Below are 13,841 nucleotides of genomic sequence, written 5' to 3' on the forward strand. Positions count from 1 at the left end.
GTAGTCTTGTAAGGATAACCTTTTCTGTCACTTTTCCACGGCTTGATATGAGACTAATGGGTCTATAACGGTCAGGCGATTGTTGATGTTGACTTTATATACACATTCAAAACTGTAAACAATTGTTGAATACTGTAATAGCACAATAATGTATGCGTAATTACCGTAAAGGGAGAAAAGCCACAAAACAAAAAAAGTGTTCCGGTCCAGGCCCAGTGCATAAAAAAAGTTCCGGGGCTGGGCCCCGGCTGAATATAACCACTGCCGCTATTAAGTGTTATGGTGCCATTTGCCAGTGACAAATCGAATGCTCTCCACACCTTATTTTTGGTAGGACTAGTTTAATCCTCTTGATCACACGATAAACTTGGTTTGCGAGGTTCAGAGGAATATAAACAATAAGGCTTTGTATTTTTCAGGCTTTTGTCCTACCTCTGGCATGGAAGACTCGGTAAATATCCCTCCAATGATATTCCTCTGCTGTCTTTTGTAATTGAAGACATTGCTTCCTACAAAAGAAGGAAGCTCCATTTTTAGTCGAAAATTGAGTTATAGGTTACACTGTACTTAAACAAATCGCTGAATAGATTGGGATAAGAACAAGGCAGTTTCAGTAAGCTATTGCAGAGTTATAATGATTATAATACTTGCACCCTACAACTGTGCAACTAATATTCACGATTTATTGTAAATATTTCATTGTAATTTTCATAAAACTGTGTTGTTTGATATTTTCTGATATATTCCCACGTAGTAGTAAATATTTTATTACTAATATGTTTGCAACATTTTGTTATTCGTTTTACTTAATAATAGTGCTTCAATGTGTATTCATACATATATTATATGAGGTCCGTCCAGGAAGTACTGTCCGTTCACAATGGGAAGTGGGGGATCGCGCATATATCTTAGCATAGAGTGTCTTACTAGCTAGCTGTTAACGATTTTACTTTTCGCCGCGTTATCTTTTGTCATCTTCTATGAATAATTTATATTGAGTGCTGTGATTGAAAATCCAGCTAGTTGCGAGGTTCGTGGTGTGATACGGTTTTTGTTGGCGGAAATAAATAATAGTGCTGCAGAAATTCACCGACGACTGTGTAAGGTTTACGGGCCTACCGTAATGAGTGACAGTTAAGTTAGGCAATGGTGTCATTTTTCAAAGAAGGGCACAATAATATTCACGATGAAAAGCACAGTGGCTGGCCAAATGTGGAACTGACGATTTGGTGGAAAGAGCGAACATGAAAATTCGTGTGAATCGTCGTTTCACAATTGCGGAATTTTCTTTTGAATTTCCGGAAATTTCACGCTCAGCCATTCGTGGAATTGTAGCAGGAAAACTGAGGTATAAGAAATTGTGTGCCAGATGGGTCCCAAAAATGCTGACCGATGTGCATAAACAGCAATAAGTGGAATCAGCTCAAAAATGTTTGGAGGATTTACGAAAGTGAAGGCGATGAACTTTTTCTCGTATCGTGACTGGTGACGAAACGTAGATTTCGTACACAAATGTCGAGTCTAAACAATCATTGTAGTGGTGCCCTTCATCATCTTCGAAAGCAAAACAAAATCCAAACAGTCAAAAAAAAAAAAAAAGGGTCACTGACTTCTGCGACAGAATAGGGATCTTGTTGATTTTCTTCAGCGAGGAGCAACAATTAATATTAATGCGTATTGTGAAACGATGAAGAAACGAGCAATTCAACAAATTCAGAAATTTGTCGACCACCCATTCCTACAGCTCCGACCTCACGTCCAGTGACTACCTCTTGTTCCTGCATGTGAAGCAGTGGCTCCCATCTCAGCGTTTTGAAGATGAAGAACATCGTGACTCAGTGATTGAACTCACTGGCGGCATTTGTGTGATGAAGCTGGTGCCACGATACCAAAAATGCCTGCAAGTCAATGGCGACTATGTGGAAGAATAAAGTATATGTGTAGGCATTTAAGCGTATAATATATTTTTTTTCTTCTCTATCATTTTTTTTTAAATTCTTCACCGTATCTTACTGGACACTCCTCGTATGTTGCGAAACGTTTCAACAGTCTACTAAAAATATTTTATGGAATAGTTTTTACTTATATTTTTCAAAAGTTCATAAAATTAGATCTGCTCCCTTCCTGCTACAGTGTCTTCAGTTGTGTTGGCATCTTCTCACTAGACTCGCACAACGTCTCATGGTAGATTGTTCATTATTCTTCAGATTTGCTTCCGACTAACATTTGCTTTTAGTTCTCTTCTCAGAAACACATCGTATGTTTAGCTTTGCTGGCCTTTAAAAATAAAATTAAAAAAAAAAAAACCCTCTTCATCCATTTATTTTCCGATTTCGCCACTACTTCTCTTCTCAGCTACTAACATGTTAAATCTGAAAATTGTCCTACATTGGAATAACCTTAACACTTTTGCGATGCAGTACCAAAATCTCCTAATATTCTTGAGTCAGTTTACAAAAGACACAGTCTGTTTCTACCTAATATCTCCAGCATTCCAACGTAACAAATGAAATAACCTGTGTAATCCTTTTCTCCTGCTTCCTTTTCGAATATTAAAAACACAGCAGTATGCCAACACCATATCTATATTAAGTTTTAAAAGAGGTAAACCGTGAGTAGACATAACTATACATAATAAATAACGGAAAAACTCACGTAGAAATATTATTTAATGGTATAATTTTCGCCTGTGTGTCACAGGCATCTTCAGTACAATTAGGCACAAAAATTAAACACTAACCGACAATTCCAAAAAGCGCCACTTAAGTAGCTGGTGTAAGATAACTAAAAAGGTCAATAACTTTCCTAAAAAAAAAAAAAAAAAAAAAAAAAAATTAATACAATAAAAAGTTAGGAAAGATTAGCTGATTTGTAAAGTACTATCTCCCATAAAGGGGATAGACGTAAGCCGTCGGATCTGTTTAAGTTAGGAGAATGAAGTAGAGTTTCACATGATTCTTTATAAAGGCGTTCCATGAGAAACTGACTTTTGTGAAGAACTCTTGTCTTTCTCCAATGAACTCTGTGTCTAGTGAAGATGGCATGTTCTGCAAGTCCAGACTTTTCAGGTTTAAAGTATTCAATATAAGATTGGTGTTCTTCTAGCCGAATGGAGGCAGATCTTCCCGTTTGTCCGAAATAACATAATCCACAAGAGCACGGAATCTGGTAGACACCTGGATGATTAAGATGTGGAAGCTTGTCCTTTGGAGAAGCGAGAAAGGTGGAGATTTTTCTAAACGGTCGAAAGGCAACAAAAATATTCAGTGGCTTTAAAATTTTTGCTATACGTTCACTGATGCCTTGTATATAAGGGATGGTAATGCGCGTTATTTCCTCTGTGTTTGAAGAGGGAGACATATTAAATCTACTCAAAGTTCTTTTAATGAAGCAATTCTTATAGCCATTAGATAGAAAGGAAGAAGTTATATATCGTATTTCTTTCTGTAAAAGATCGTCTGTAGAACAAAAGGAGTGGGCCCGATGAACCAGTGTTTTAATAGTTCCTGCCTTTTGACTGGGATGGTGATGAGATTCCGCATGGATATAATGGCCTGTATGAGTCTTCTTTCTATAAACTGAGAAAGGTAGGTTACCATCTGGTTGGCGAAGAATTAGAAGATCTAAAAAGGCTAACTGCTTATTTGATTCTACTTCTAGGTTAAACTTGATCCTAGGATGAAATGAGTTTAACTTATTGAGAAATTGTTGAAGTTCATCAGAAGAGCCATTCCATACAGCAAAAATGTCATCGACATATCTGAACCAATGAGTAGGTCTGGGAGAAATGTTGTCAAAGATACGTTGTTCAAAATGTTCCATAAAGAAATTGGAGATAGCAGGAGAGAGAGGATTACCCATTGCTGTTCCTTCAATTTGTTGATACAACTTATTTTTAAAAGAAAAATAACCAGAATTTATTACAAAATCAAATAAGTTTACAATGTCTGAAGGAAATTCCTGTTGTAGTAATTCAATACTTTCCGAAAGAGGCACATTTGTAAATAAAGAAACAACATCTAAACTGATCATGATATCAGAAACGTCCAAATGAAGATCTGTAATTTTATTTTTGAAATCCAAAGTATTTTTTATATAAGTATCAGTTCTTCTAGTTGAAGAGGAGAGTAAATTAGATAAAAATTTTGAGATTTTGTAAGTTGGGCAACCTATACAATCTACGACTGGTCTTAACGGAATGCCTGGTTTATGAACTTTTGGAAGACCATACAATCTAGGTGGACGACCGAAGAAGGTTTTAAGTTTTTTCTTTTGATCTTCATTCCATGTAGATACATTATCTATAAGAGAATTAAGTCTCTTCAATTGACTCCGGGTAGGATCCGATGTAAGAGGCCTATAAGTTGAATAGTCGCGAAGTAAAAGAGACATTTTTCTCTCATATTCCTTCCTATCTTGAATCACTACAGCCTTCCCCTTATCAGCTTTCGTAATTATTAAATTATTGTTATTCTTCAGTGATTTCAATGCTTTAAATTCAGAGTAAGAAAGATTAGGACGAGGAGGCTTGGCATGAAAAAGAATTTGTGCACATTCAAAACGTAATCTGTTGGCTGTTTTTTGGGATAAGGATCGAATACCCCTGTCTATGTTATGAAAAAAATCCATAATAGGCACCTTATTCGGCGTAACAGCAAAATCATATCCTTTTGATAAAACAAAACGTTCACAGTCTGTTAGTGGACGTCCGGAAACATTTATGACTACTTTATCTATATCAATAGTATTATTACTGGATCTAGGTAAGCTGACTAGTGATTCAAATTTGCGTTTCAGCTTGTCACGAGAATCATTGAAAACCTTTAAGTAAGAACTCGAAGATATGCGCATTACAGTAGTAAAAGTTTCAACAGTTAAAATAGATTCCAGAGCAATTTTTATATCCATAATTTCTCTATTTAAGATGGCAAGAGATAACTTTTTAGTTATCTTACACCAGCTACTTAGGTGGCGCTTTTTGGAATTGTCAGTTAGTGTTTAATTTTTGTGCCTAATTGTACTGAAGATGCCTGTGACACACAGGCGAAAATTATACCATTAAATAATATTTCTACGTGAGTTTTTCCGTTATTTATTATGTATAGTTATGTCTACTCACGGTTTACCTCTTTTAAAACTTATTGCTAGACTTCACGGAGAGTCTATTTCCAGACAATCTGCTAGATACGGCAAAGTATTGATAAAGAAGGCCAAATGCATTAACAGATTAATATTCCTTAAACGATGTAAGATGGCCCAGGTTATTCCAACCTGTTGTAAAATAAAAGAAGTTTTTAGGTCCCCAAAAGCTCATCGGATCTACTTCAAAGCTAGTAAGTCTCTTTTAAATATTCAGCTACACGAAGCTAAAAAATCTCTTGCCATCTTAAATAGATGGCAAGAGATGTTCAAACGTGAGTTTTTCCGTTATTTATTATGTATAGTCATATCTATATTAAAAATCCGAACTTCCCATACTCCTTTCATTCCTTCTACTCACATATTTTTAAACGGTCTTCCTCCTATAGTTTTCTTAAAAGACCGGCTTCTGGGTAGTACCCCACCCATAATGGATTGCAGTATACATCTTCTAGTGAGATGTGCTTTACATTATGGGAAAATACTAAGAATAGTGATCAAAGCTTTACCCACCTTTACAATGAGTTGCCCTGGTGTTGTACCATCTTTAGACTTGAACTTTGTTTCAGGCGCAAACTTAATTGTTTGCATACTTGGGATTAGGAGCTAAAATAACCAAGCATATAAAATTGCTTGGTTATCCTAATATACAATATACCCAAGTTAAAAATTTATTCCCATATATATATATATATATATACAAGATGCATGTTTCTATATAGTACACGTTATGGCAGCAGACTGACGTTTTATTACGAAATGTACGAATTATATGAATTGGTAGGATTTGTATTTTCAACTTTCAGCTTAAATATCAAAACATCATGTGACTTTAGTGAAATATAATATAATTACTGTGTTTTAGAACTGTAATCGAGTTATCTACCATTATGTATTTTCTGCACTGCTAATGGAGCTGCCATTCTTTCGAGTTGGATTTTTTTTTCTGCGAGACAAACTTACCAAATGCAATATTTTTATTTGCAAAAACTTCCGCATCACTATAAGAAATTAATCTTTTATTGAGTTGGAGCTTTTCACACAAGAATAATACGAGTCATTTTATTCAGTATTTTTCTGTGATTAATACTTTAATCATTTCTACCTTTATAATAGTGTTTTCCAAAGGTACTGTAGCACAATAAGTATAAAACAAGACTTGGGTTCGAATCTCTTACACGCGAAGTAGGTACGTTTATCTGGTCTTCTCAACTGAAGTTAAGTTAGATGGATTCATACGAAGATGGCAGTTTTTTTTTTTTATCTTCGGCGGATGGAATATGCTCCTGTGAGCATTTTATTTTACTTCGATTTTTGCTGGTCAGATTCGCCTAGTTGTCCACTCACGTAGTCACTCTTTTTCTCACATAAAAACATCCCCCACGCCCCGGAAAATTTCCTTCAGTTTCTAAGCGCAACAAATTAGTAACATGAATGAAATAATAAACCTTGTCGATAGCAGCTACTGGATGGCAGCACATGCACTCACGTGCTTTGCTAGCAGAATATGATATCTAAAGTCTTTCCTTATAGGAGGGAGGGATTAGTCTATGACGTTTTCTAAAAGTATATACGAAGACACTTACGTTATATGGGCTCCCTAATAAGTAGTTTTCATAAATCTTAAACGAGACCTTTTTATGGTAGCCCTGACTGCGCAAAGTATTGTTAGTGTTGTACATCAACGGTTTTAAAAAAATGAGAAACTCCTCCCTGAAGTAAATAATTAATTTTCATGCCAATTCCAGCCGCCAGTAAGCAAGAAGGGACATCACGCCTACATATGAAATACTTGTTTGTTTGTATTAATGAATGAAATAATAATAAAATACTGCCACAGCGGAATTGAACGTGCAACCTGTTGATGAGAGAAAAAGCTTGAGCAATAGTCAATTAGAATAAACTACAGTGTAGTAACTAGATCCAGAAAGCAACGTATTATGGCGAGATCAAGAGAAGCTACTGAATGTGGATGGTATGCGGGTGTCAGATACAGTAGCGATTGTTCAACAAATGATGATGAGGAGGAGATACTAGAGGAGTTGCATAAAATGAGTAAGAATTCGGCAATAAGGACTGATTGGCATATATCAGCACGGATGCTGAGAGAGTGTTCAGGTGAGCTGGCCATTCCTTTGATCAGACTTTAACTTTGAGTCTCAGACAGAGAAGATTCCACAGGAATGTATCGTAATCCCATTACACAAGGGTGGTGCAAGACTGAGGTATCCAACTATCGACCTATTAGTACCTCTGAAGTGGTAGTGAAGATTTTAAAAAAGTTGATAAGAGATTATACGAAAAGTTTATATGTAAACTGGTAGTACATTGTATTATTCAACTAATGTATCCAGCTATCAATCTATTAGTATCTCTGAAGTGGTAGTGAAGATTTTAAAAAAGTTGATAAGAGGTTATATAAAGAAATGGGTTGACTCTGACGGACGATGAATTTCATCTCCCACCTAAAGGTTGAGTAAGACAGGGGAATGGATACACCATGCTGATACTTTTGAACATTACTAAGGCGTTTGACAGGATTCACATAGAAGGCTGTTACATTAGAATATGGGATTCGATATGAGGAAGGATGACTGACTGAGATATCAAAAAGAGTCCAGTTATGTATTACTGGGATCACTCCTTGAATCATTGTTATTCCGTCTTTACATTAATGATATTGGGAAGAATTTGACAAAAGGCATGCAGGTATTTATTTATAATGCAGTAATGTGCCAGGTTAATCAAGAATGCGGCTGATATGCAGTACTTGCAGAATGAGTTGAATAGGCTGGAATTGTGGGCACGTGAAAATGGTTATCAGTTCAATGTTAGTAAATGTAAAATCATGCACTTTGGTATAATGGAATTTTTTTTTATGTTGAGCCCATACACGAGAGGTTGGTTGATCAACCTATAGTACATTAGTACAGTATATGGGTAGTGTGTTGGGAAAGGAGAAACTTGTCTACATTTGATTTAAAAGCCTGTATTGTAGTATTCCTTGGGAAATACATCAGGAGGAAATACAGCAGTAGTAGTAGGGATGAAGGAGAAGGAAAAGAAACTTGTTCTGTGGGTTTCAAGGTGTACTGTGAAAGGATGTTGGACAGCAGCTGTACGTTTTCCAAAGGGTTTAGTACTAAGTGGGGAAATTATTGTTGATATTTCAGATGAACATTTGCCGTGGAAATATTTATAGAATACACAAATTACAGAGACCAAACATCTGAGATATCCAATGTGATGTTATATTAGTGGGAATATGCTAGAAGAAACTGATCAGGCTAGGGATGTTGGAGTTTTAGTTGAAAGGGAGTTGAAGTTCAGGGGCCATGTAGAAAAGATTGCAAATACAACTCAGAGGATAATCGCAATGATGAAAGGAATATTGACATATAACGATAAAGAAGTCATTTTGCCTCTTTAAGAGGCCTTGATACGACCTCACCTGGATTACTATGCACAGATCTGATCTGGTCTCCTCATGTTTGTGGTGATGCAAGTGCGGTACAGACGGTACAAATGAGAGTATTAAAGATGATATCATACCAGTGGAATATAGATTATGAAAATAGATTGTAATTTGTGTACTGCAGATGTCCACAAAAAGAGGGATGATATGATAGAGACCTCTAAACGTCCTGAAAAATGTCATGCAGGTTACTATTAGGTGGAATTTTTCATTTTATGTATAGCTGGGAAAGGACGAGCGGATTCCATCAAAGTTGAGAATGAATTAATGAACGCACTCAATAAAGGGGTGGAGTTAGATTTGTCTCTTGCAGAGCGGTGCGGAATCGGCATGTCTTGCCTTTGGAGACAGGGAGCGCAGGGAGTGTAAATGAATTCAAGAGAAGATATGACATGTCGTGCGAGCGATATATGGCTTCCTTCGATAAGTCCCTGACTCGATCGAGGTCTTTTTTAATAATAATATATTGTTTCCTGGACCCAGCTGTCCACCCATCTTCTTTGGAAATGTTAGTCATCAATATGGAATTCCATCACTTATCATTTTGCAACTCTAAGTAACGTTTTGTTTCACTATAACAAACTTTAAAAATATTATATTATCTCTCTTCATGTAGCTTCCTCAGTGAGAGGGTGCAGCACCATATCCTTCCAGTTCTCTCTGTTGGTGGCTTTCCTTTTTGCGTCTGCATAGCCATGCGATCCTGTCCAGGATCTTATATCTTCAAGCCATCTCCTTCGTTTTTTGCCTCTTGATCCTCTTCCCATAATTTTTCCTTCTAAAACTGTTAGTATCCTCTGTCCTGCTGAATCTCTCAGTACATGTCCTGACAATCTCATCTTTCTCTGGATCATTTCCTGTAATAAAGATCTCTGTGTTCTCATTCTCTGTAGGACATCTGTATTTGTCGCATGTTCTGTCCATAGGATTTTCAGAGCTTTCCTTTAGCACCACATTTCAAAGGCCGTTATCTGTTGCCTTCTTGAATATCCAGGTCTCCCGTATATGAAAATTGGCCACACTAATATTCTTATCATTCTTGTCTTTGTCTCGGTACTCACAGAACTTCTGAGCAGATCTTTATTTTTCCAGAATGCATCTTTAGCTATGGTTGTTCTTATTTTTATTTCTTTATCTTGCTTTCCATCTGCAGTAAAGTAGGTGCCTAAATATTTGCATTCTGTTGTATGTTCAATTTTCATATTGTTTATGAATATTTCTGGCTCGGACCTGCTTTCTTTTGAGATTTTAATAAATTTGTTTTTTTTTGCATTAATATCTAACCCAAGTTCTTTACCTTCTTCATTTAGTAGCTGCAGTAGTTTGATTAATTTGTTTCTGTTTTCTGCTATTAGAATGGTATCATCAACATATCTAAGATTGTTGTATTTTATACCATTGATACTAATTCCTGTTTTTTGTTTTTCAATCTTTTTCATCACTGTCTCACTATAGATATTAAATAGATTTGGTGAAAGGATACAACCTTGTCTAACTCCTCTTTTTATTTTCACTTCAGAAGTCTCATTGTTGAACAGCTGCATTTTCTTTTTGGTGTAAATCATTTTTATAATCTTAAGTACATGATCTTCTACGTCTAATTTATCTAATATATTGAACATTGTATTATGTTTTACCCGGTCAAAAGCCTTCTGAAAGTCTATGAAGCATATGTAAATGTTCCTATTTCTTTCAAGTGATCTTTGTATTATTATTTTTAGTTCCAGGATAGCATTAATGGTTCCCATTCCACTTCTGAAGCCTTTCTGCTGTTCACTCAATTCACCACTTAAGGTTCTTTCAATTTGTTTGTTAACGAAGGTTAAAATAATTTTAGATGCATGGGATATTAGGCTCACAGTTCTGTAATCCTCGCAATTTTGTGCATTATTTTTCTTTGGAATTGGTATGCAGATATGTTGTAAAAACTTCAGGTATTTTTTTTTTAGATGTCCTGAATGGATTCCACTAAATAGTTATTATTGCCAGTCAAAGCTTTCAGCAGCTCTCAGCCGGAATATTATCACACCCAGGGGATTTATTATTATTATGAAGATTCTTAATTATGTGTTCTACCTTCTTTCTTGTGAGTAGAGTGGTATCTGTTGTTACGTTTAATTTTGTTACGTTTTATTATATTATATTATATTGGGTTATGAATACTGCTCGAAAGCAGTTCGGTAATGTTTCGTACATTATAGTTTATTCTGCTTTACTTCGTTTATATATATTATTTGCACGATTTTATGTTTTAGTTTATTAGGATCCAACTTTAAATAGAAGAATCTGCAAGGCCAAGGATTTGAATTTTTAACTCGCCATCATTCTTGACATCATCGGTCGCTCTCTTGTATTTTTCAACTTAGTGCAATGTCATTTAACTTCCTTTAAATCAACTGTTTTTGTAATCGTTTTGTGTATTCAGCAATTGCTGATAATCTCAAAGTTCATTATAATGATGTGGATGTAATATGTGTCACATTATGTTGCTTCCCCCCCCCCTCTTGCCTCCAGGAAAGGGGAGATGGAATCCAAATGGTCTTTAAATTCTCATGTGTGCTGTACAGCTTTCGGGTTGCTACGTTTTTGCTGTTTTTCGGTTATTCTAGAAGCTACATTTTAATCATCGATCCCTCTTCATTTGATCTTTAATTTAGTTCTCCTCATTAATCAGCATATTTCCGAATAATTAAAAGAGACTTTAGTGATATTATTTTGTGATATGAAAATTTCACTTGAGAAAGTATCAGCAGATGGCAGCACAATCCATCTACGGCTGTGAAACAGTCTTTTATCGAATTCGATTTTTTAATGATTACAGATGCGAGCATGCTGAAAATTAAAATCTGCTACCCCCCCCCCCTTTCTGAAATTGGGATCAGATATTTGATTAATACAAAAATGAGCTCTCTCTGTTCTTCGATTCAGTTTTACAGTTTTTTTTTCAATTCAGTTAATTTTTTACTTCAATTTTAATTTTTTTTTTAACTTTCCAGAAGTTTCGTGAATTCGTTGGTATTGTGGAATTATGTTTTCACTGCTGTTTAATGCACACATATTTTACACAGTGATGCCATCCCATATCTGTTTGAAAGTTACTGTACTTTCGGGAAAAGTGAGAGAGAGAGAGATAGGTGAGCCAAGCCTAGACTACACTTTATTTATCCTCACATTGCCTCATCACCGATACATTTCAGAGCCCTCTAGTGATATTTATGCACAACTTCACGCTGAAGTCCAGGAAAGACTAATGAGTGAGTGCAATTCACACAGTATAGTGAGTTTGTTTCTTAATAATAATAATAAAAAAAAAAAATAGTAGAGAAGTGTAAAATTTAGCAAACTCTCATTTTTGTGATTATCATACGAGTTAATCGGGAAATAGACTCACTGGTTCCTTCCATTGTACTTATGTATAACCCTTATCTTCTACACTACTTGGAAAGAAGTCAACGGACACCATCATAGTGTGAGAGACAAACAATCATGGGGCTCACCTTAATGAGATGTAGGGGACCTCCATTCGTTGCGATGTCTGCAGCAATCTTACGGGGCATGCTTTCCACAAGCGTACAGTAGCGATCAATGGAGAACTTTGGACCATTCTTCCTGTAGGCATGTAATGAGGTCCTGGACTGTTGTCGGGTGGACATCTCCCTTGACCTCACTGGCGCTTCAATTCATCCAGATCAGGGCTCTGCGGAGGCCAGTCAAGTGTGGTGACGTTCATGTCAGCAAACCACTTGGTTATAGTAGCATCCTTATGACATGTTATGGAGCGACGTCGCTCCATAGCATCCTTATGTTATGGAGCGATGAATCACGCTACGCCCTCTACCGAGCAGATGGACGGGTGTGGCGGATTCGTCGCTCCATAACACAGTTTTCCATGCTTCCACCTCCCACTCTTTGGACTCGCTTTGCACCACTAATCACGACGCTGCATGTTGGTTCGGGTAATGTGAGGCTTGCATATTGCGGTCCTACCATGGAAACACATTTTGTGAGCCTCGATTCGGAATGTTTTTGTGTGGATTCCTGTCTAATCGATGCCCGGAACTCCACATTCAATGTGTCGGCCAACGAATGGCTGATTTTACATATTATCCTTCCTAGCACCCAACGGTCGGCGGGTTGTCCACTGTAAGTAGCACTTGCAGTTGACTTCCTGCACTTCCGTCTCAGTATAGTGTCACTGATTGCTGACCTGGGATTCTCCTTTGTCAAAAATTTTCCGAATAGATAGGATGCCATGTTACAGGACTAAAACATGGTCCACAACGTATCTTACAAAGTCCGCCAGTTCCCTTCTCTTAGCCATTTCACCCAAACACAGTTGCACGGACTTAGGAGCATCATATTCCTCCAATTTATACCGGCTACAAACACGAGACTCGTTACATGGCATGATGCATCTTACCCATGGGAGTGTTCGTTGACTTCTTTCCAAGCAGTGTATACTGTGATTACAATGGAAGAGAGATTTGCTGCAGTGAGTATGCACTTAAAGCGCGATAGTACAAATGAGTTATTCGAAACTCATAAATCAAAAGTAGGACTTTTGGTTTATGTGATTCGACCTTTAGCTTAACTAGAAACGCAACAGGGTGGATTTTTTCCCGACCTCGATAGCTCTTTGCCGAGTGTTGTACATACTTCATCTTGATAAAAATGATAACTTTGAAGACAGAAAGTTAGATGCAGTTTAAAAGCATTTACTTTACTGATATTTTTTTACTACCGGTATTGTTTTACTGCTTGTTACTGCGTTACTTTTATAGGGATTCATATTCTCAACAGTTCAAACACTAATGGTTCAAGCAGCCTTCTTCTTCAAGCATCCTTTGGCCTTCTCAGTGTTTGACTAACTTTTTTATACATGGAATGTTTTACGATGTTTATTTTTGTTTTAGATGAAGTGATAAAAAAAAGTCGACAAATAAGCGGTCGAATTCGATCTCTGCAGAGGAGCACCCGGCTCCCTAACCACTTCATTTTACTGATTAAGATTCTTCTAAGAAACATAACCTAGTCTTCCCCACGCCGTTTTCCTCCAGAGAGTATAACCTGCAACTCTTTAAGAAACACATTAACAGATTCTTTTCTTCTCTCTAATCACATGTCCACACACGGCATGTGATAGAGAGAGACCAGGAGGGTTGCTTTTTTCTCTGTTTAGGCTGGTTTTGGCTGTTTCTCTCTATTTTCAGATTGCTGTTCTTTCATT

The sequence above is a fragment of the Typopeltis vanoorti genome, chromosome 16 (genome assembly GCF_054136105.1).
Source record: "Typopeltis vanoorti isolate ZY-2024b chromosome 16, IOZ_Tvanoo_1.0, whole genome shotgun sequence".
In the NCBI taxonomy this organism is placed as follows: Eukaryota; Metazoa; Arthropoda; class Arachnida; order Uropygi; family Thelyphonidae; genus Typopeltis; species Typopeltis vanoorti.